Source organism: Manis javanica, chromosome 13 (assembly GCF_040802235.1).
Source record: "Manis javanica isolate MJ-LG chromosome 13, MJ_LKY, whole genome shotgun sequence".
Taxonomy (NCBI): Eukaryota; Metazoa; Chordata; class Mammalia; order Pholidota; family Manidae; genus Manis; species Manis javanica.
Genome location: NC_133168.1, coordinates 10,959,049 through 10,981,033, shown reverse-complemented (window position 1 = coordinate 10,981,033; position 21,985 = coordinate 10,959,049). Strand labels below are relative to the sequence as shown.

The 21,985-nt window shown below is 38.9% G+C and overlaps 1 protein-coding gene across 2 annotated transcripts in view; it reads left to right on the top strand.

Annotated features, from left to right (window-relative positions):
* Positions 1–5,359: 5,359 nt before the first annotated feature.
* Positions 5,360–21,985, top strand: part of FUT9 (fucosyltransferase 9) — a 166,855-nt gene continuing 150,229 nt past the window's right edge. For both annotated transcript variants that reach the window (XM_073220944.1, XM_073220943.1), the window contains exon 1: positions 5,360–5,439. The gene's annotated coding sequence lies outside the window, so the exon portion shown is untranslated. The remainder of the gene's footprint in view (positions 5,440–21,985) is intronic.

Here is a 21,985-nt window from a genome sequence, read left to right as displayed (position 1 = left end):
GTTAACTGCATTTCTCTATTTTTATAGACTATATCTGCTAGTTTGCTAAAATAAATCATGATAAAGATGATAAAGATCCGTGTTTCTTGTTCCTCCCTGTCTCCCTCCTTACTACATGATTTATTTAATATTATCTTAGCTACGGTTTAGTTTTATATTGTTAAATATGTCACACTACTTATTTCTCAAGTGATTTTCTTTGACTCTTGACAATTAGAAATGCTTTCATATCCCATCTTCTTTTACTCTTCTCATCCAAATTTTGTTTAGATATATCATTTTTACATGGTCAGGATCTATGAAATTTGCATACTATTATTTTGCTCTAATCCGCATATCCTCACATTTCTGATCAACAGTTCAATACATTCAGTGCTTACAATCATACCTCGATCCAGGACGCCTCTTCTATTTATCTCCTATAAAGCTAAATTCCATCCTCTATTTTGAAGACAGGTTCATGAGAATAATATTCCTTTATTCTTGTGTATTCAAAACTGTGTCCACCTGTTACATTTGAAAGACTGGCTAAAAATAAAATAAAAAAAAACCCTTAGCTCTCACTTTATTTTCTTTGATATCTTACGAGCTTTCCTCTACTGATGTTGAAAGACTACTCGGCTATGAATGGTGTGAAGAAATGCAGTGAAGAAATCTGAGGCCAGTCTCAATATTTTCCTATACATTATTGATTGTTTCTGCCTGCATGCCCGGAAGATTCTTTATTATATTTTAATTCTAGTTACTGTAACATGGAAGCATCTTATGTGATGACAATTTTCCCTGACAATCACTGAGTTCTTTAAAAATGAAATTTCAAGTCTTCTTTCATTTCAACAATGTTGCTTTCTTTAACAATATATTGCAATATGTATTTTTCCATTGTTTTTCTTCTTTGGGGTCTCTAATGACATATGCGGTGGATTACCTTTGCTCATCTTCTCCATCTTTCACATTCTCTCTAGTCCAGTTTCTCTCTTTATTTGCAATTCAATTGCTAGGCTTTCTCACCTCTGCCTTTTTTTTCCTTACTGTGTTTAACTCAGTATGTACTTTACCTTGTAATTATTCCACATTCATTCTTAATTTGTGGTGGTTTTGTTTTTAGTTCCACTTCTTTCCTGCATTACACCAGCTTTGGGTCATCAGGTCCTTTAGTCCCCTCAACCCAAGTTCTCGCATTTGTGCCTCGTGGTTTTCCTTCACAGAAGCAATTCCTTCACTGTCCCTTTATGAAATATCATGGCAGAATGTTAGGACAAATTTTTCAACTTCTCCAGGGCAACACTGTTTTAGCATGCATTTCTCAACAATTGGTACAACAATTTGATGCTCCTCTGTAAGTCTTGTCCTATATTATTTTTGTATTGATATTGTGCCCATTCTTTTTTTATTACTCATAATTAACCAAGTTACATTTTTCTGCTTTAGGTTCCTGGGAAACGGGGAGAAGAAACTAGCCATGTGCAGTTTACAAAGGTTCCGTGTTCTTCGATGATGAAGAGATCAACTGCTTTTTGCAAACATCTCTTCTGTTTAACCTTTGTGTAGCCCTCCATTACTTCGGACAGGACATATCCAAGTGGGCTTTTATCACCAGCCCTACTCACTCCAGTTCTCACACATTTTACTATAAGAGGAAAGGGTTTGGTAAATCCAGATGAGAAGTCACCTTCAAGAAGTGTACCTATCTTGGGTTTTGTGAGATTAACCACAACTTGCCAGGCTTCTTCCTGTCTTACCTTTGTAGCTATAGCCCAGTTTCAGTTCCTGAATCTATTTTTATAATGAAGGGAAAGAGTTTTGCAATACAGAGTGAAACTTTCCCTTGGAGGAATTATATTTGTATTGATGCTTTCTAAGATTAGACATCATTGGCCCCACTATCTTTCTCTCCTTACTTCCTTTTCTGTGACTTTTGGTTGATCTCAGCAGTTTTGTATCTTGTACATACATTTTGGAAACTGCAGATTATCTATCTCCTGATTTTGCTGAAAAAAGAATTCATAGTTTTAAAAAAATTTCTCCTTGTTGCTTTGGTGTATTTTTCCGAAGGAGAGAGGGAAAATGGCTGATTTTTGTTATCATTTCTCCAGGTCCTGTTCACCGTGTGTTCAGCAGTACCAATCGTGTGTATTACACAGCACATACATGATTGCTCAGGAATCTCTACAACCTCCAAGATATTTGTTACTCTCTATTTTTTCCCACCAATAAAAACAGATGTTTATTTTTATCAATTAAGGCTCATCAACATTTTCACTCACCTATAACAAATTCAATTGTTTTCTTTCACTGCAATAAATGTTACTTTTGCCCCTAACCTCTTGTTCTCCTTTTTTTTCCCAACAACTCAGATAAGAAGTGGCCCAAGCAGAGCCTAATAATGTATATTCCTTTACCCCTACTCTTCCTAATGCCTATAATTTAATTAATAAATGTTTCTTCTTTGGGCTTAGTTTATTATTGTTATCGTAGTCACCATCATCACATCTTAGTTAAAAAACACTTCAGTAGGACCACTAGACCTCAAGCTTCACGAGGGAACAGTTACAAGTTTTCCTCAATATAATAGCCCCAGACCCTAACACAGTACCTGCCTACCGGGGTGCTTATTCAATATGTATGTTCAATAACTAGATAAATGATATTTCCTTCACTCACCAGTCTCTTTGTCACCTGTACAGGATTTGTTCAAAGACAGGGTTTTCAATCTTTCTGATTTCAGAATATTTCAGTGTGAGAATTTTTTAAAAGGTCAGTGTTTAAAAGGAAGTTTTTAGTATTATTTATTTATTTTGCTTCCCATGTTTTAATGCATAACACAGTGTAACACTAATACAGATGTGGAAGGAAGGACAAGGAAATATCACAGGGAGAGAACACTGTGGTAGAGGTGACAGAAAGTTTTCACCCAGCCTGAGAACCTAAACTGAAATCCAGCTCTTCCAGCTGGAGAACGGGAATGCCATTTCATCTCTCATCATCCTGTTCTTGTCTCTGGCCGCCAAGTAGCTGGGGAGTGAGGTGTTAGAAACTTGTCTTGCTGTGCTCTAAATGCCGCCCCTTCTCTTTGCTTTGCTTTAAGGCAGTTTAGTTTGCATTTTGTTCTTTACCTTTTTGCAATCATAAAAAGACTATACAGATACTGCTACTACAGTTTCATAATCAAGTAGAGGAGGAAAATAGCAAAAATTCTCAAAGAAGGATTACCTTAGGAAAGAGAGCGTGAGGAATATCTTAAACAGGGATGAGAAAATGGAAATTTAATTCTTGGCAACCACTCCCTGCCCAAGTAACCACTTGTATGTAAAAATGCTCAAGCCCGTAATGTAGACGCCACTGAGACGGTCGAATGAGGTATAGGTCTTCAACAACCATTTTCCTCCTATGAGTAGCATATGGTGCATTTGCATATGCAATGACCAACATCTGAACAGTAGCATATGCCTCTTAAACCTGAGGTGTATTAGAGGAGTTTGATATCTGTTGCTCTTAATGAAGAGATGCCTCTCTCATTCAGATTATCAGGTAGACGTGAAAACAAATACTTTCATTGGCAGATATAATCCCCAGGAAAGATTCTAGCAAGTTGAAAAAATCCAGACCATCAAGTCATACTTCATCACCAATGTTAATTTTTCCTCATCTGAATGCATATGGGAAGAGCTAAAAGCTTTTCATCAATATTTGGGTAGGCCTTTGCATTTAAAATGTTTCTCCATAATGCAAGTACCATTTAGAATGCACCTATTTTAATTATGTACATGTGTTATGCAAGACAAACAGGTAAAATAAAGTGCCTTTTTTCTCTAAAGGATAAAATCCTTTAGGCTTTTAAAAAGTGACTCAACTAACTGAAAAGACAACTAAAATTACCCTACACGCACGCACACACACGTACACATGCACGCGCACACACGTACACACATGCAAACAAACAAAATCAGAAATTCTTGCTTTCCAAGGTGCTCACAGGGAATAATTAATCACTGTATATATTGTTATTTGAGGGGAGTTATTTTTCTATTATATCTTTCATACATTTTATCTGTCTACTTGCTCCTTGCCTACTCTCAACTGCCATGTGAAGATTATGAAACAAAATTATGGTTCATGCAAATCAGTCAATAATGTGCCAATTGTTTTTATATTTACTGAATGTGTGGATTCACCCCCTCTACCTTGTGTGTACAGGCCCTCAATATAATATCTATTTTTATGTGACTCTTTGTAGTTTGCAAATAAACAGGATGAGTTCACAATCTAACAGAGCAAAGAAAATCCACAATAGGAAAGCAAGTCCAATCTTAGGAGAATTTGGATAAAAACGAAACGCTCTGTAATAAAATGATTGAGAAATATTTGAATTAAACGTGTTAAATTGTGTTCTAATTTTTTAGGATGTTGGGAAACAGGAGAAGGAAAACCAAGACAGAAGGTGATGGGCTGTCCCTGTGCCCTTCACACTTAAAACCTTCCTAAGTCACTGAGAACGTGGTCCCAGGCAATCGGGCTTAGGACGTATTTTTTTCTTCTTCTTTCTGCTTTTTTTTTTTTTTTTCGTTTTTACCCTGTTTGTTGCTTAACCTGGCCGCAAACAAACGCCACCACCCCCGTGTGGACAACAGCTCCGAGGTGCTGGCGGTGGTTGCCTGCACTGAGCTTCCTGCCAGCGCCTTCTGGCTGGACACCGTGTGCCAAAGAGCGCTCGGGGAAGCAGACAGCAATAGTGGGGACCACACCGATGTCATGGATGCACATGCATGTTCATAACCTGACCGGGAAGGGAGAGAGAGAGAGAGCAAGGGCCTGAGGATCCCGGCTGGGGAGCCGCCGCCATGGGCCGGCGGCGCTCGGTGGGCGCACAGGTGCCTCAGGCCCGTGGCGCCGGGCGCGCTCGCGGCCGCCCCCCGGGTCAGCATTCTCCCCTGCGCTCTGAATGCCGGGCTTGCAGCCGAGCCTGGGACACCCGCAGCCCGGGCCGAGGGAGGAAAAGGGGCGAAGAGGGCGGGCGGCCGGGGCGGGGGGCACGCGTCCCTTCTTCCCGGGTTCTCCTCCCGCGCTCTTGGGGTCGGCCCTGCGCGGGGCTCATGCACCGCCCCCCGGGCGGTCCCGGTCCCCGCCCCGCTCCTCGCCCTCCCCGCCCGCGCTCCGTCCCTCCCTCCCCGCCGCGCGCCTCCCCTCCCCGCCCCCCTCCCGGCGGCAGCGCGGCGGCCGCGGAGCCGGCGATGGGCAGAGCGCGCGCGCCGCCCGGCAGCTGCGGACCCACCGCGCTCCCGGCCCGCCGCGTCCCGAGCCCCGCCGCCGCGGCCGCCGCCCGGCGCCCCCCTGGCCCCGGCCCCGCGCACCGGACCGCGCCGCCCCCGCCGCCGGCCCTGCCCGCCGCCTGCGCCCGCAGCCCCGCGCGCGCCCGGCTGGCGCCGGCCTCCCCGGACGGTGAGTAGCCCCGGGAGCGCAGGGCGCCGGGCGCCCGGGCTGCGCGCGGAGGGGACCCCCGGGCTTCGGGAGGGACCGCCGCCCACGCGCTGGGGCTCCTCCGCCCGCAGGCCGGGGCTCTCGGGGGGCGCCGCGCCGTGGTCCCCGAGGGCCAGTTGGCCGTCAACTCCACCTGCTGGCAGCCCGACCCCCGCTCGCGCCCGGGGGCGGCGCTTTGCGGCTCCCGCGCTCCCCCCCCCCCCCCCCCGCCCCAGGCAGGGTCCCCCGCGCCCAGGGTCCCCGCGCTCCCCCGCCGCTTCCCCGCTCAGCCGGCCCGCGCCCGCCCGCACCTGCGACCCGCTCCCCGGCCCGCGCTCACAGAGCCGCTCCCCAAGTCCGGCCCTGACCCCCCTGCCCTCCTTTCCCAAAGCCGCGGCCCCGCCGTACCCCTTCCCCCCCGGGGAGTTCTGACCTCCTTCCCTCGACGCGACGGTGCCCGGCCCTCCCGACAGTCGCCCCAGGGAACTGCCACCGACACGCGGGGATCCTGGATGGCACAGTTAAACTTTGCGTGCTTCTCGGCACCTGGGCTGCCTGCAGTATGATCAGACGTGGGCCAAGAAAGGCAAAACACAAGTCTTTTGAGACCTAAACTTTTTGTTATTGTTGTCTTCAAAAGTACAACTATTTACGTTGATCACACTGGTTCTATCCTTTGAGAGGCGTCTTAGCTGATGGAGGGGACGCTTCTGTTTTATCTGCGCCTCGAAATCAGCCTTAGTTTCAGGCTGAGAACCCTGCACCTGTCTGGGCGATGCATCTCCTTCAGCAACACCATGAAAAGCTCAGCTCCTGTAGGCTAAGCAGCTTTTCCTTGAAGGAGAAGATAGCAGCACCCTTTAAAAATCTTTTGAATTTGCAATGAGCTGAAACCTTTATTTTTCTTTAGGGGTAAGTGGCTAGGAGAGAGGTAGAGTAGGACCCCAAAACGTCGTTCTGAAAAGCTCCTGCACTGTGGGAGCTTGGGGTGTTGTGTAGTATCTTATCATCCACACCCCGTCTTCCTATAGAAGTTTTCTTAGAGCAGCAGCCCTTTCTTCTGAAACCATGTTTAATGTTTTAATATTTTTAGTTGGTGTGAGAGAGGAGTTGTGTTCACTGAATGAATATAAGCAAAGGAGGTGAAGGAATGAGTGAGAACAGGAAGAGACATTGTAAACATTGAATTGTATTGGAGTCTTAAAAAAACCATCTTCACACAATTTATGATTTAGTGTTTTAAAGAAGTGATGTGCATGTATTCATTTCTGCATATTTTATCTCTATAAAATCCTCGGTCGTAGCTCTTGTGTTCTAACTAATGCAAATAAGAGTATTCAGAAATAAAGGTTAGAAACTTTAAAAGTACTCATTTGAGTATGTGGTGTGTGAATACAAATTTTCTGGTATTAATAATATTTTTTTTCAATAATTTTGAGGAAACAAGAACTAAATTAGCATTCTTGCTCTCCACAGTTGAGGGAGAAAGATGGATGCTGCCTCACCTTAAGCAAGTGTCTGCCTACACAAGAAATAAAAAGGGGAAGTTGAGCAGTTGTTTAAAGGATTTGTCTAGTGAGGATTGCCTTCGAATCTTGCCTTCCCCAGTGTGAGGGATTTTTTAAATTTTGTTTTAACTCAGACTGCGTCCAAACCTTTATTTCTTTTTTTCTTGTGTAGACACAGGCAGAAATTCAATAAGCAACTCACTGACGGGAGATGGTTTTAAGTACATGTGGAGAGCTGCATCTAAAATCAGGAGGGGCTGTGAATGACCACATTGTTATGTTTCTAAATTTGGAAATTTTAGTTGGTTAAAATAAGTGTTTGACTAAGAAGAATATGCAAAACTATTTAAATTTACCATTATTGCAAATACTTACATGTGGTCATACCAGGTAGCTAAAAAGTAGGTAGGTTATGAGTTAAAAGATGATCTAATTTTTTTTCTAAATGCTTTTACTCTTTGGATAACAGGAAGCGCTTGCTGTATACATGTCCAACAGTAATTAATCTGTTTAGAAAAGATACATCCAGTTGAACAAAAGGGAAAACAAGGAGCAATGGTGACTTTGATCAGTTATTGCCCATAATTGTGTCAATGACAAGTGCAAGACAATGTAATCTGACATAATTCTAATTAACATCAAATTCTAGGTAATATCAGAAATGTTGCAGTGTACTTTTTGTAAGGATGCATGCTTGTATACATGCAATAATAAAATGGTCTCAGAATTGCCTATGAGAATGCAAATAATCTTCTGTAAACTGTGACAGGAATTTCTCTTAAGAAGTCTTGGTGAGCTGGAACTCAAGATCTTCCTAAACTTAATGTCAGTATCATTATTAAGGCTAGGCAAAACAGCTAAATATTATAGTTGAGGAGATAAGCCATACCAATATGTGAAGGGGGGATCTTTGAACATCATTAAGGTCCATCTTATAATACCCATAACTATGTGCCACCTAGAGGATGGGGTGAATCTAAAAGGTTTACAGTGATAAAGAGCAATGAAAAGTTGTGGAAATGTTACAATTATTTTACCAATAGACAGCTGTTAGCTGAATATTTCATGTGAAACCATTTTTTGGTTTGTCTGTGGTGAAGATGGGGAAGGCTGAGGAAAAGAAAGCAGGTGAGAAGGGAGGGAGAGAGAGAGAAAAAAAGGTAGAAATCTGTGGATACTTGCTTAAATCCTTTACTCAAGTAAAGGTAAGTAAATACAAGTTCTATTTTGGTATTTGGAATAACAGCTGTTTTCCAACTTGGATTTTAAGAAATGTCACCTTAATTACAGCAATAGAAATACAATTTTTGTGTGTGAAGTGATTCATCTAATTTATTCAGTAAAACCCAGGAATTATAGGCAAACTATTTTATGTAAACTAATTGACCTGAATAAAGTTCTAGACAGATTTAACAAATAAACCTTGAAAGAAAACAAATGCACATATTCACACACACCTGAAATTACAATATCTTCAAATAGAGCCAAGTGATTTAGTGTCTTCTGAAGGCAAGAAGATTCACTTAAGGGATAACTACAAAAAATATTTTCATAACTTAATATATAACTTTCATATTTTCCTATTTACATTTGTGAATGTATTATTCCATTTTTTGGGATTTTTGTGCTATTTACAAATTCATTAGAGTTGTGTATTACAAAATGCTTCAAATATTGAGTTCAGAAAATCCCCAAATTACACTTATAAGTATCAGATTATTACATAAAAGTTTACAAATGGCTTTATTTTCTATTTATATTCTATAGTGGAAGGAGTATTTAACAAAAAGCACTCTCTAAAAGCAAATAAGCAAAACTGCTATTTCAAAAGTAACATTATGATTCCATCAAAGATTTACAACAGTGCTATCAAAGTGATACTCTCATAAGATCAACTCTAAGTCCCTCAGAAGAGAAATATTTAGATTCTATAATTTTACATGTGATTGTGAAATTCACTTTTATTCATTTAGCTAGTTGGATGGAATGGTTGGCATTCTTTATAGAAGGCATCACAGAATTTAGATACCTGTTAGAGGACATAGAGGCCATTCCATTCTCATCATTTTACTAATAACTTATCCAATGTTATTAAGTAGTTAATAGGAATATAATTAGAATACAGGTCTCAGGACTCCATGCTGTATGTCATTCTATAAAGTAAAAATTAATTTCCCCCCTTATTTTAAGAAGGAAATAAGGGAGAAATCAGTTCCAGTATTAAGAAAAACTGAAAACGAAATTAAGTAAAAATAGCATTGTTGAAAGAAATGTTTCTCTGCTCACTCTTTCCTACCTCCAGGTTAAAACTTGGGAAATATTTTAAATATTTAAAAAATTTAACTCTCATAGGCCCACCTAAAAGTTAATATTTTTGCTAAATTTTATTTATAAATTCTTCATTCCTATGGTACAAGTTTCTTTCATGGTAGTTGTATGCCATGGATACTTCAATTTTAACCTTTAATAGACAGTTCATTGAAAAATATTCCTAAAAACATATTTTGATTTGTGTAAAGAAAAGGGGGAAATAAACTTACAGTTTCATTTCCATGAATACTGAATCTTTTTGTCACCACCGAGAAAGTTTGTGCATCCATGTGTTCTTGTTATTTTGTCCCTGAAGTCTGTGTGTGACTAGCTCAGGTGATCAAGGAAGATGAATTTGTTTCACAAAGTTTGCAGTTTGCAATTGAATCCTGGCACTTCCAGCTTTCTCTTCACTGATGACCAGGCAGATCGGTGACAGTGAATAACTAAATTAATGGGAGCCATCATCATTACTGGGTGAAAAATAGGCTTTCAAATATATTCCTGGTGATGCTGGCCCATCAGTGTCATCTCATCTAAGAAGAGTAATGCCGTAATAGGTTGATATCTTGATTACAATCTATGATGTGGAAGGATCCTGAGCTCTCTGAGTCTACGTTGATGGAAGTTTGGGGAATCTGTGATCTGGGACTGCTGGGTGGCTGGTTCAAACACTAAGGAGGAAGCCTTGTTTGAGGAAATGGCTTGCTTTAAACCAATTAAGATGCAGATTTAACTGAAAGGAGAAATATTTCTGAGGCTCTCATAGCCTAACTTTTTGGAGTGTAATTCAGCTTCTACTTCTTGAGGGCCTTCTGCATGGCAGGAAATGGGTGGTAACAGAAAGGAGAATGAATATGGCATCGGTTCTGATTCAAGCCGTTTACAGTAACCAGGAAGAAACAACGGGACCACAGTTGGCCTTAGCCTATGTCAGACACCATGTTCTTGAACAAGGATGTCTATAGAAAAAAAGACTTAATTTTCCTAATATTCTTTGCCAAAATGGATGGAGGTATGCCTTGACTAAGTCTTGGTGCAAAAATATTTTATATATCCTTACCAAAGCATGTATTTCTTGCTTCCCGTATTTAACTCCAACAAAGTTTTTTTGATAATGCAGAAACTTATTATTCTGAACTGATGTAGATAATACCATACTCATGAATCCAACGGTTGATTCAGTCTTCATAGTTCATAGGGTAATTTTTAAAGAAAATGTAAAATATGTCTGAAATATCAAGTTTGTTTTTAAGAAATCCAGTCTTCAAGGAACATTCAAATGGAAATGTACAGAAGACAGAGGGAATGGAGACAGTGAAAAATATATATACTACCTATTCCACATCAAATGTTTACAAACTACTTTAACCAAAACTATTTAAATTTACTGGTAACTTTAAACCTGTCTACCCTATTTGCTCTGATAGTGACCATTTATTTACTGAGTAGGTAAAACTGTGTGATGCGAAGGAATATAGTGATATGTTAATGGATGGTAGTGATGGCTTTACTGCCTTGTTCTGCAGGAGACAACTGGGCTAATTTAATTGCCAATTCCTGCCGACTTTTGAGACCCCATGAAGGGTCTGAGATTTTATCCTCTAAGGTGAGCATAAATAATTGATTCAAGTCCTTGTACAGGAGGGGCTCGATGAGGGCAGTCAATCTAACTTGTCCTATTTGCCCACATCAACAGCCTGCTGGCATTCATCTGTCCCAGGGAAGGGCTAAGCAATAGTTACAGAAGTGGCAGTAGGAAGGAGATTCAGAGGTGTTGACAGGTATTTCACATGAGAAATGCAGAAGCTGGGACCATCCTCTGCTGTTTCTAATACATTTCTTGCTAAGATTAAGGGGGGCATAGATCAAATCATGGTCAGAGCTGTCTGGCAGGGGATGGCAGATTCAGCAGAAAGTTAAATTTAGGACCCTTGCAACAGTTGGGGAGAGGCATTTTTTTTTCATGTAAAACTGAGATGCCAGGAAAGCCAGGCAAGCTGAGTGCTTGAACACACGGTTTCCGTTTGGTGACTGAGGTCTGTAGGATGCTTTCTCACACGGTTAGGCATTCAGTTTGACCCACCCCAAATGAAAATAGTGGGCCAGACAGTTCACAAGACTCCGTGGTCAGGTGTTCAGGTTTGACAGGAGCTCAGTAGCAAGCAAATAGCTGTTTTGCAAAAGAGGTGTAGCTAGTACAGTGTACCCTGCATGTTAGGGAGATGACCTAACAAAAATGGGATTCTTCAAGTAGAAGCTGTCTCCCTTTTCCAGAGGCTCTAGTCAGCATAATTACTAGTCACAGAGACATGTATCTCACAGGTTTACTAGGGGCCCTGAATGTAGAGCACATGGCATAGCTTAATGGAAAGTTTCCAACACGGTGTATTGATTTGGGCCACAGTCAAAGGATGCTAATTTTTGGATTAGCTGATATGAAGATCTAAGTAGAATGTCCAAGGGAAGCACATGTTGTCGCCAGTAGCCAAGGAGTCCAGTACGATGCTGGGCATCTTTTTTTGTTGGTTGCAGTTGAATAGACAGTATTTTTTTAACTGCCCAAGGGATTGAACATCGCAAATCTGCCCATACTGTCTAGGAAACTTTGTCAAGCCGAGCCTTGAATTTGTCAGGATTTAACAGCCACCCAGCTTGTGTAGGTGTGATAACACCACCGCCAAGGTATTGCTAATGGAAGCTTCTGACATCGTCATCAACAAAATTTCATTATATAGTTCAAGCTTTGACACCGAAAGGTAGAGCCACTCATACTATCCACCCACTGATGACAAATGTCAGCAACATTTAGGTACCTCTGGAGGTAAACTGTAGAACTTGGGGGTGTGGATGCGACTATAAATGTATATTGTTGGCCGTGACACATGAAGGGGAATTGGTGTTTGTCTTCAGGAAGCTGTGGGATGGGAAAGAAGGCACTGACACAGTGCAGGATAGTATAACATTTAGTCTGTACAGTGGACTCAATTACATGACCAGTTGGTGACAATCCCTTCTAAGCTTCCAGTTCTTTTTTACTGGACATACAGGGCTGTTGTATTAAGATACTACATCTCTTAACTCTTCATGTTATCTTCAAATCTGTAATCGGGGCTGTGATTTCCTTTTCTCCTCCTGAGATTTTCTACTGTTTCTGTTGGACCATCCATGAAGAAAGAGGGAGAAGACTGGAAAGGGATTTACACATTCCATTAGCATTTCTTTCTTCTTATGGCCTTTTCCCAGTTGTGATCATCTTTTCAGGCACTCAATAGATGATGAAATATAAGCATATAACACATTAATTCCTACTGCATAATCAGAAGTAGAAACAATAAAAGTAGTGCCTTAAATTGGCCCCAAAGTTTCCACCCTGAGCTCCTGTTCGCTTGTGTTTCCCACTGTGAATTCTGCCTAAACCCCATTAGCTGAATCTGAGCGTTCTATATATATGGCAAAACAGCAAGTTGGGCGTCCATATGCAACATCATAGAAGTTGGATTCCCTCTCTTCCCTGAATTCTCCAGCATGCTCCGGGGGGTGCACATGTCCTTTGATCCCTGCTGGGGCCTGTAGTACCTTGACTTCTAATCATGCTTCTCTTTAAATCATAGGTCAAGGTAGAGAGGCAGAGAGGAATCAGAGCAGGAAAGAAGAAAACCTTCATATGTACTTTCAGTTTCACACTATAGGGCAATGGCTCATGGCATAACCCAATGCACTTCAAATATTTTTGGTCCCCCAGTACTCTATGTGGGGGAGCCAGTCCCTCATGGGGGATACTTTCTAGTTCAGTCTTGGGAATCCCTGCACTCAGAAACTATTTTCACATTGCTTTTTGCTAATCAGCTTATGGTTGATTCAGTCTTGGCTCAAACAGGGGTGAACTTCTTAAAGGAATGAATCCACCTTAATTTGGGATATTAGCTGCCCCATTGTCTATACAACATCTCTTGAGTTCTCAGTAGTTTCCACATCAGGGCTGGTGAAGTGGTAGTCACAGTGGTGATGACTTCAAGAATTTATTTAGATTGATTCTCTTTCTTATTATCCAGTTGGTCAACTTCATCAGAATTCTAGATTCAATCCAGGGCAGTAAGAACTGCCTGGATTTTTTCTATCTATCTCAGGAAAATCTCCCCAAGAAAGAGCTCCTTTACAGAAGCCACACCCACTGTAAAAAAGTCATATTTTACTGTCACTTTCAAATGGATTTAAGTTTAGTATGAGAGAATGAAGGAGTATTTTAGCCATTAGACAACATACCACTTTCTATTATTCCTTCACAGGTAATATGTTCCATGCATCCTTCTTTCGCATGTGAACCAGTAAAAGTTCCAGTGATTCCAATGGTTCCCATTATGGAGTTTCCCCTTTCACACTAAATAAATGTGAACATTTCTCTATTTTCTGAAGTTAGGAGCAACCTTTTACTTACCCAGTGCAAATCTTGGAACAAGTTGTAACCAGTGCCTCAGATCAGAGGCTGGCCACCAGATTGGTAAGGAAGCCCTTCCACCTACAGGTGAATTAGCAACAGAACAGTATTTTGGCAACTATATTTTACCTATTTCCAATTGACCTCAATTCCTCTTCATTAACAGGCAGAAAATGTGGAGCCCAGTTGACTATATAATTTGCTACTGATTCCTATAGACTTCTCTCAAATCCCATTAATGGACTTGTGAAGCCCTCATCTCTCCTTTTCCAGAAAGAACACTATGTCTCTGTCACTCTGTCAGCATCCCATCCTCATCACCAACCCTATCAATAACTCTGAAGGGTCTGAGATGTTAGTCTTCTTTTAAGCTGACTCGAAAGCCTTCCACAGATTCATGATGCTGGCAGAAAACATGAGACTCTTTGGTCAGAGATAGAGAACAATTTACTACTCACAGCAGTAGCGGTAGTAAGAGTGTCAGCATTTTTGCACTGTTTCCCTAAGCCCCAATTTCAGTAAGACAGCACAGAGCAGACCAAATTGTATGTAAACATTACAAGAAATGGACCTTGAATGTAAGGAATACAAAGCTTTTAAAGCAGATGGTGTGTGTATTTCCCTTTGCGCTAGAAGGAAATGCTATTGCTATCTTCGAAGGCTGTTCACTTTACACACGTATTTTAAAAATAGTTCAGAACAAAAGCAGCCAGAGCTTCTTTCATAAGATGTGCAGAATTGTCTCCCATCATGACAGAAGATTTCAGTAACTGCTGGTTTTTGTAGGTTCCTTATCTGCGGTATGATAGATGTTCATTCTTGCTACTCCCTAAGAATTAAACGTGTGAGACCTGAGATTGATGAATCTCTCACTAAGACAGAAACCCAGAAAGAAAAGCTTGAAGTAAATATAGTGTATTGAAAATGCAACATTAGACTCTTAATTTATTGTTCCTGACTATGTAAGTAATAATGTAGGAAATATTAAGGAATTGAGAATTTCTATGTCAGGTAGTTAAAAAAATTGAGCCTAAAACACAGGATATAAAAAAAATTCGGTTTTGTGTAATTATAGTAGATTGTAAATAAAAATCATTAAACAAAAAGGGGGTATGTGCATATTTCCCATGGCCTTAATGTTTCTCAAATACTTTATTTAATACTTTATTCTAATACCAGTTTGAAGGGTGCCTAAACTTTTCTAAATAATCAAAGAAAAAAGCTCATCACTGTTTATTTTGCTTAATTGTAGACTGTGTCATAAGACTGAACATTGCTGTCATCTTCTCTAATAGACATTTCCTATACCCCAGGCTGGAAACATATGCCCTTCCTCTGTATTAAATAGGGTAGTGCCCAGGCTTGTTTGTACCATATTATGACTTTACAACATCACATCTTAGTGCCTAGTTCCCCAACTGAACCACGGTGGGTATTTATGGAGGTGAACAGAGGGTAACATGCCCATTTTAACCTTACCATCATATATTTTAGAAAATTATGTCCCCCAAGGAATAACTGAATAGAAGATGTGTAGACTGAGCTAGAATAATCTTTAAGAGTTCTTATGATAATTGGTTCACATAGCCATGTAAATATCAAAATTCGGATGCTTCTGTCTAGTTTTGTGATAACCTGAAGCATTTAAAATTACTTCATATATATTGTGAAACTTTAAGATTCTGTAGAGCTTACATACTTTTAGAAATTGAGCGGGGACCACAAAATAAAATGTAAGGCTTTGCTTAATCATCAAAAGTTTGGGAATCACTGATTTATATTATCCAGGATGGATTTTTCTTCTAACCCTCAGAAGTTTCAAGTCTCTGACTTTTCTTCCCCCTTTATCCAAGAGGTTGACTAAAGATGAGCCTACTTCTCTGTCACCTTTTTGTTCTTTCTTCATTTCTTTGTGATAGAACATTTTTCTGTGATGTTCAAACGTCTGCTGCTCGTGCATGCCTGCTTTGCACCCCACCCCTGTCATTGCTGCTCTTATAGCGAGTGCTACCAACCCTGAAGTCTGATGCACTTCTACCCATCCTTTTTCCTCTAATTTTTTAACCTCTGTTGCTCCTATGCTTCAACTTCTGTGCCTCTTATTACTTGCTCGTATTCTAAAAGCAGCAAAAACATGAACAAAAGCCTTTCCCTAACAGACAGCCTCTTTTCCTTCTGTGCATGAACTTGAAAGAACAGATGAAGTGATGGGCTCTCTGGCTCTTGCGTGTTTGCTGGTTGTTCATGGACTGGCCGTCTTTACACTTCACTTCAATTCAATGGCTCTATTTTTGTTCCAGAGTCATTTTTGAAGTTTAAGAATTCTAAAATTTTGCTTAGCTGAATTTTTATTGTTTTCCTGATAGTAAAAAGGATTTTGGTAACTGTCTTGTCCCTACATGGCCTTGTTACTTTAATAGCAACATTAACAAATAAATACTTTAGAACTGATGAAATTTACATGTTATTTAGAAGAAGAAAAAGGATGTAGTGAATCAGACACAAGACAGATAAAGTTTTATGGGAAGCATGGAAGGTCACTTAATGACTTCATCTGGCTCCGTGGACACACTGCATTATGTAGAAGTAATGAATAGATCTGTAATAAGAAAACTGGGTTTGTATTTCTGTCTGAATTTTTATTAGCCAAGAGACCAAAGTTAAATTTCTTAATATCTCTAAGACTCTTTTTCTCCTTTTGTAAAATTTTTGTGTGATTATTGTGAATGTGGAATTAGATAATATGTAGAAATCCCGTAAACACTATGAATTCTCATTCAATAAATGCTATGTTTTCCCTATACTTAATAATTTGGAAAGAAATAATCATTTCAGTCTGTAACAAATGAAATGAGTGTATTTTCCAATTAGGTAATTAGCAAGTGACATTCACTCTTTCAGGCCACTAGGATAATTTTGTACATTTCAGAATATTATATAGTAATGCAGCAAGTAGCATATAGTGAACACAGAGGAACTAATTCGAATTATACTTTTCATGGCAAAATTAAGCAGACTCTTGGAAAATAAATTCTGTACTTTAATTATTATTACATTATTGTGGTATGAAATTTTTCTCCAAGAATCAAAACTCGTGAACTGAAGGATTTTTGTTATATCCACGCTGAACAAAACTGGAAGGAGTGTTTATCCCACCCTAACAGTAGAGAAGGGCAGGTGAACTACAAAATTACAACTTTTCTCGAATCCATCAGAAAGCTGAGTTCAAAGGGCAAACCAATATCCGGAGTTGTTAACCCATGGGTAGATGTCTCCAGGGAAAAATAGGTCATGGAAATGGTGTAATATATGGCAGAGTATTAAGAATTGTCTTCACCACGGGCTAGAATGACACTGTAGAACCTCTTGTAACCCCTGACAAAGGAGAGTTTGTACTCACTATTTCTTTTATGTGGACCTCCATCAGGTACTTATAAGAAATACTGAAAGCAAGGTGTGAGTCAAGTGGAACCTTCCTTCAGTAAAATAGGTGCAAAGCCACTGCTGTGAAGGAAAGCACAAACTTCGATGACCTCCAAGTCCCAAGCTCCCATCCTAAGCATGAGGCTGTAGAGGAATTTAAAACCTTGTGTGCTAAGACTCACCTGCTAATGGGATTAGATCAGTGCCCCATATTAATGGCCTTAGTGTAGAAGAGGCATGCCCTGTTGCAGGCATAAATTGTTTTCATCAGTCTCAATTGTTTTACATTTAATAATAAATGACAAGCTATACAAAAATGCAAGGAGACAAAACAATCCATTGTCAAGAGTCAAAGCAATGAAGGAAACCAGACTTAGAATGATTGAGACTTTGAAGTGTCAGATACTTTAATATAATAATTATTAATATGATGAAGGATTTAATGGAACAGGTGAACAATATGCATGAACAGATGGAGAATTTCAACAGAGAAATGGAAGCTATAGGAAAGATTCCAGTGAAAATGGTAGAAATAAAAGGAAATATCACATATCATGAATTCCTTGAATATGCTTATTACTAGACTCAGTATCTCTGAGGAAAGAATCTGTGAGCTTGAAGATGGTCTTTAGATAATAACCAAGCTGATAAAAAGAAAGGAGTAAAATTTTTTAAAAAGCAGAACAGAACATCCAAGAGTTCTGACATAATACTAAGTGGTCTATTATACATGTAATAGAAATTCTAGAAGAAGAAGAAAACAAAGCATAAGAAATAGTTGAAGAGAGAGAAGAAATTTTCTTTAAAAACCAGGCAACAGTCTAGATGTTTTCCTCAGAATTAAAAAAAACCCGAAAGTTATCAAATCACATTTCCAAGAAGTCTGGAGAACTCCAAAGAAGATAACTAAACTAAATACACATACACACACACTACATATCAAATCCAAACTACAGAAAATCAAGAATGAAAAGAAAGCAGGAAATCTGTACGACAAAATGTGTTTCAAAAGGGTCTTCATGTGGTAGGAATAAGATACCGGACAGAAACATGGATCTACATAAAGACATGAAGAACCACAGAAATGGTAAAAATAAAGGTAAATATAAAACATTTTTAAGGTTTTATATTGCTCTGAAAGATAATTGCCAAAAACAACAATAATAGGTACCCTGAGCGTTTGTGAAATATATAAAAGTATGTGTCAATGACACCTCCAAAGTTGCACTCTTGCAGCCATGACTGTTTCACTTTATTTTGAATTCCTTGCTATTTGCACATTCGAATGCATGTGCATAAACAAAACAAATAACCTAATATATTCAGATCACACTTTGCATCATTCCAAAGTGTTGATACACATTATTTTATTTTGATCTTTGGGATAAAATGTTTTGTTACTGAGATAGGCTTTTCCGATTGATTAGTAGTTAAGAAAATGTTAATTCAGAGTAGTTACATGGCTTGCTGGAGTGGTTACTATGTGTTGGAGCCAAGACTAGAAATCATAGACAGAGGCCGCTTACCTCCATGCAGTCAGGGGAGCCGCGTCCTGAGAATAGAACTCCGTGCAGCAACTTGGCCTGCCAGAAGATTATCTGCTCCTTACCATGAACTGCACACTGTTTAACAGAGGGTGTATTCTTAGGTGATACTACAGAATATTTGTACCCTAGTAACTCTTCAGGAAATGGGACTTTGACCCCCTTCGTCTAGTATTCATTAAAATCTTAATTGTGTGCATTAACATTTTTTGAAGAATTGGCTATTGCCCCAGGCAATTGGTCCAAAATTTTACTACTCCCAGTTGCCAAGCCGACAATGTAAATGAACGAAACAGGCCTAGTATAAGACACTGAGTCACAGTGGGAAGTGGAGAAATGAAGTGATAGCCTTCATCAAGACAATGGTGTTACTCAAAGCATGTTTTACATGCCAAGACTATTTCGCAAGGTGACTCTTACTGGACCATAGTAAATGCAGAAACTGAGAAGCACTTGGAACATATTATAGAAGTTGAAAGTAATTTATGCCTATTAAATCTAATAGACAATGCAGACTTGCATTTTTGTCTTTCTTTTTCTCTAATAATTTATTTGTAATTATATTTTACAAAACACTTGATTCATGAAGGATAGGACATTTAAAAAAAACAACACTGGTGCTTCACTACAATCAGTTTGAGAGACACTGGTTCCTAGGCATTCATTCAAACTAACTAAATAAAAGTGATAAGATAAATGCAACAGAGCTGTAGCCAAATTTGGCCTAAATGGCTTTCCAATGTCCAATCCTGCATTTAGAGATCTAAGTTTGAGACCTGTGGACCAGGAATGCATTGTTCTAACCTTTTCCAGAACTAATTTCACTGAACTAGGCTTTAATATAATGTTTTTAGTTTACACTGAGCCCTATGGAACACACTGTTGAATTAAAATAAGGATATTATTAAAAAATCCAGTTCATTATATTATACAGGGTCCTTTTATGGTAATCTGCAGGAGAAATGATTCTCACACATTGTTTTGCAGAGGGGTCATACTGATTTTATTAATGATCTTACTGAATGAGTAATTCTCTTTGGATGGTTGCTAGGAAGCTCAGAGTTAGATTTCTATCCCTAAAAACTATAAAGAGGTTTATGGTACATATTTTTAAGTTATATGATTTAATTCATGAATGATCTTGCTTAATTTTATGTCTCTGACTCTATTCAGTCAGTAATTTTTTTTCTCATAATGCATTTACATTTGTAGCAAAGACAGACTAGAAAGATGATAGGTGGTGGAGAAGGGAGGCAGGTCCACATATACTCAAATATGCTTGTATATGCATATTAAATATCTGAGGAGACCTAAAGTACATTAGTTCTTATTTACATTGTACTCTTCTTGATAACCTAATTGAAATGATTCTGTGAAACATAGGTTGAAAATTTCAATGTTAAAAATAAATGTACTATAATTGCCCATACATAATAAGTAGGCAGTTAAGTTTACCTATGTTTTTTTCATTCAGAACTGTCCATTCTTAACCAGGAATGAATTGTGGAAGTCACTTCAACACTATCTCCATGTTCATGAGGTCTCACAATATTTAAGGTTCCCGACTTTAAGTCAGGCCCTGTCTGTAGGCAGACTGTGTAACCAGAGAGATAAGAGCGTCCTACTGGGATAATATGCTTTTATTTCTAATAGCCACCTGAGGAGCAGATGAACAGTACCTATTATTATAGCAATTGTAAGAAAACTTCAGGCAAGATTTGCATCCTGTTCAACTCGGCACAACAATTTTGTGATTCCTAGAAAGGAGTTTCTATGCTGCTATCCAAGAAAAGAATCCAACTATTAAAACAATTACATGTGGTTTTCAACTGTCTACATTGGGAATTGAAATTCTGTATAATTAATTATACCTTATGCAGATAAAAAGGAATTTCAAAGCAAACCACTATTCTGGTAAAGGTACGAAAAATATTGAAAGCCCATTTATCAGTATTTCATAACCATTGCTAAGCTTTGTTCTAAGATTTTGAATGTATCAGGTTGAATTTCACAGGAGAAAAAAAATATTTATAATACTTTGTAGCTTATGTGACCTCACCTCTGAGACTCTAAGATTCACTGCGAACTTCCTGATTAATTAAAGCTGCTAAAAGCTGGTGAGCTTTTGTTGAATAGAAGCATTTTCCTAGGTGCTGAGACTGAGCTACCTCTGAAATGGAATGTGGCAATCATAGATAGAATAAAAACTGCTTATAAAAGAAAAGACTCTTCATTCAATTGAAACAGCAGGGTCCAGAAATCATACAAGTCACAATTAATTACCTAGCCTGGAAATTGTCCAAATCCCTGGAAAACTGCCCAATGTCAATTTCTCTTCTTCCTAAAATTATTCTCCTGATGCACACAAAAAGTTTATTGACATAGACCAGTTATAAATAGCCCAGAATGTATTAGAAAGTTTATTTTTCAAACCAAATAATTACACGGATGAGCTATCTAGTTTCTCAAGTTTGTCTTTTGATGCACATAAATATGAATTCACACATACACACACTCAAATATATATACACATATATACATATTTATACATACAAACACAAATTGCCAAATGTTTAGATATGTGTATCAATGTATCATGTGCAGATACACACATGCAAATACACATACATACACCTGTAACTGTATTTACACATAAATGCACACCTGCATAAATATATATACATAGACACACACACATATGCTTGTTTAACTTATTTAAATATTCTAAATTCAAAGAATGTCAATTCCCAAATTTGCTAAAACAGGAAGACAGTAAAGATAAACCTTATACAGAGCAAGATGTACAGGGTAAATCTAACTTGAATTTGTAGCATTTTTCTGGTATTCTCTTATCTCCATCTTAGTTCTTGATCCTTGTGGATATTTCCTGTCCTTCCATAACTTCCTCAAGTACTTCTACCCTCAGAATGAAACAGACCCAAGGCACAGACAGTCTCTGCATCTAAATGGGAAAGGGTAGAAATATATCATCATGACAACTATTCAAAGTAGCACAAGAATATATCATCATTATCATTGTTGTTAAAAGATAATTGTATGTGACATTATGGTTAGGTACTATCAAGCCCTATTACCCACTTGCACAGTCCCTGATTTACCTAGGAAGTGATATTCAATATGGAATCTAATCTACAGAGGAAAAAAAGGAAGAAAAAATAATAAATCAATATTTAAATGGACTGTAAAGTATAATTCACATAGAGAAGGAACAATGCTTGTTCTTAGATCATTTACTTGAATCATTGTCTTTATTCAGCAAACATCTATTAAACTAGTATGTGAAA